Source organism: Arachis stenosperma, chromosome 7 (assembly GCF_014773155.1).
Source record: "Arachis stenosperma cultivar V10309 chromosome 7, arast.V10309.gnm1.PFL2, whole genome shotgun sequence".
Taxonomy (NCBI): domain Eukaryota; kingdom Viridiplantae; phylum Streptophyta; class Magnoliopsida; order Fabales; family Fabaceae; genus Arachis; species Arachis stenosperma.
Genome location: NC_080383.1, coordinates 29,829,314 through 29,832,081, shown reverse-complemented (window position 1 = coordinate 29,832,081; position 2,768 = coordinate 29,829,314). Strand labels below are relative to the sequence as shown.

The 2,768-nt window shown below is 40.6% G+C and overlaps 1 non-coding gene across 1 annotated transcript; it reads right to left on the bottom strand.

Annotated features, from left to right (window-relative positions):
- Positions 1 to 77: 77 nt before the first annotated feature.
- Positions 78 to 185, bottom strand: LOC130942373 (small nucleolar RNA R71). Its single transcript, XR_009070945.1, has one exon. It is a non-coding gene; the product is annotated as a small nucleolar RNA R71 (small nucleolar RNA).
- Between the last annotated feature and the right edge of the window lie 2,583 nt (positions 186 to 2,768).

Sequence of the window (2,768 nt, the reverse complement as noted above, 5' to 3'; positions counted from 1 at the left end):
CTAAAGAAAGCCTGGACTCATGGGAAAAGCTAGTCAATGCCTTCTTGGCAAAGTTCTTTCCACCTCAAAAATTGAGTAAGCTTAGAGTGGAAGTCCAAACCTTCAGACAGAAGGATGGAGAATCCCTCTATGAAGCTTGGAAAAGATACAAACAATTGATCAGAAAATGTCCTTCTGACATGCTTTCTGAATGGAGCATCATAGGTATTTTCTATAATGGTCTCTCTGAACTATCCAAGATATCTTTGGATAGCTCTGCTGGGGATCTCTTCATCTGAAGAAGACGCCTACAGAAGCTCAAGAGCTCATTGAAATGGTTGCAAATAACCAATTCATGTACACTTCTGAAAGGAATCCTGTGAACAATGGGAAAAATCAGAAGAAAGGAGTTCTTGAGATTGATACTCTGAATGCCATACTGGCTCAGAATAAGATATTGACTCAGCAAGTCAATTTGATTCCTCAAAGTCTGTCTGGAATGCAAAATGCACCAAGCAGTACTAAGGATGCTTCATCAGAAGAAGAAGCTTATGATCTTGAGAACCCTTCAATGGAAGAGGTGAATTACCTAGGAGAACCCTATGGAAACACCTATAATTCTTCATGGAGAAATCACCCAAATTTCTCATGGAAGGATCAACAGAGACCCCAACAAGGTTTCAACAACCATAATGGTAGAAGAAACAGGTTTAGCAATGGCAAACCTTTTCCATCATCTTCTTAGCAACAGACAGAGAATTCTAAGCAGAACCCCTCTGACTTAGCAACCATGGTCTCTGATCTAATCAAAACCACTCAAAGTTTCATGACTGAAACAAGGTCCTCCATTAGGAATTTGGAGGCACAAGTGGGACAGCTGAGCAAGAAAATTACTGAACTCCCTCCTAGTACTCTCCCAAGCAATACAGAAGAAAATCCAAAAGGAGAGTGCAAGGTCATCAACATGGCCGAATTTGGAGAGGAAGGAGAGGAAGTGAACGCCACTGAGGAAGACCTCAATGGGCGTGCACTGACCTCCAATGAGTTCCCTAATGAGGAACCATGGGAATCTGAGGCTCAAAATGAGACCATAGAGATTCCATTGGACTTACTTCTGCCATTCATGAGCTCTGATGAGTATTCTTCCTCTGAAGAGGATGAGTATGTCACTGAAGAGCAAGTTGCTAAATACCTTGGAGCAATCATGAAACTAAATGACAAGTTATTTGGTAATGAGACTTGGGAGAATGAACCTCCTTTGCTCACCAAAGAACTGGATGACTTGCCTAGGCAGAAATTACCTCAAAAGAGGCAGGACCCTGGGAAGTTCTCCATACCTTGTACCATAGGCACCATGACCTTCAAGAAGGCTCTGTGTGACTTAGGGTCAAGTGTAAACCTCATGCCTCTCTCTGTAATGGAAAAGCTAGGGATCTTTGAGGTACAAGCTGCAAGAATCTCACTAGAGATGGCAGACAATTCAAGAAAACAAGCTTATGGACTTGTAGAGGATGTTTTGGTGAAGATTGAAGACCATTACATCCCTGCTGATTTCATAGTCCTAGAGACTGGGAAGTGCATGGATGAATCCATCATCTTTGGCAGACCCTTCCTAGCCACAGCTAAGGCTGTGATTAATGTTGATGGAGGTGAACTGATCATTCAAGTGAATGAAGAATCCTTTGTGTTTAAGGCTCAAGGATATCCCTCTGTCACCATGGAGAGGAAGCATGAAGAGCTTCTCTCAAAACAGAGTCAAACAGAGCCCCCACAGTCAAACTCTAAGTTTGGTGTTGGGAGGCCACAACCAAACTCTAAGTTTGGTGTTGAACCCCCACATTCAAACTCTAAGTTTGGTGTTGGGAGGTTCCAACATTGCTCTGAGCATTTGTGAGGCTCCATGAGAGCCCTCTGTCAAGCTACTGACATTAAAGAAGCGCTTGTTGGGAGGCAACCCAATCTTACTATATTTTATCTATTCCCCTTTGTTATTTTATGTTTTTGTAGGTTGATGATCATGAGAAGTCACAAGAACAATTGAAAAAGCAAAAACAGAATGAAAAACAGAAAGAAAAATAGCACACCCTGGAGGAAGATGTTGCTGGCGTTTAAACGCCAGTAAGGCTAGCAGTTGGGCGTTTAACGCCCAGTCTGGCACCATTCTGGGCGTTTAACGCTTCAAGAATCAATTTGATGATTTTTCAGATCCTCAATAACAGTTCTCTTTCTCCTTATTCTTTCAAGAGCCAACAATTTTAACATTCTCAAAACAACAAATTCAAAAGACACATGCACTGTTCAAGCATTCATTCAGAAAACAAAAAGTATTGTCACCACATCAAACTAATTCAACTAGTTTCAAGGATAAATTTCGAAATCCTGTACTTCTTGTTCTTTTGTGATTAAAGCATTTTTCATTTAAGAGAGGTGATGGATTCATAGGACATTCATAACTTTAAGGCATAATCTTTAAATTTTATTAATTATGAATTAAGAACAAGACTCAAAAATAGATATAAAATGAAATTAAAAGAAAAAAAATTAGAAAACAAAAATTTAAACTAGGCTCCTAATGATAGAGGTTTTCACAGAGTTAGGACTCAACAACCTTGATTTTGAGAAGTGGATGCTCCCTCAGCTTGAGAGGAGAGCTTTTGGCGTTTCAACTCTTGGAGTTCACGCCCCTGCTTCTCTTGCTCCTTCAGCAATTTGCAGAGCATGCAGTTCTGATTCTGCTGTTCTTCCTTAAGTTGCTCCATAGTCTCTTGCAACTTGTTGATAGATGCTTC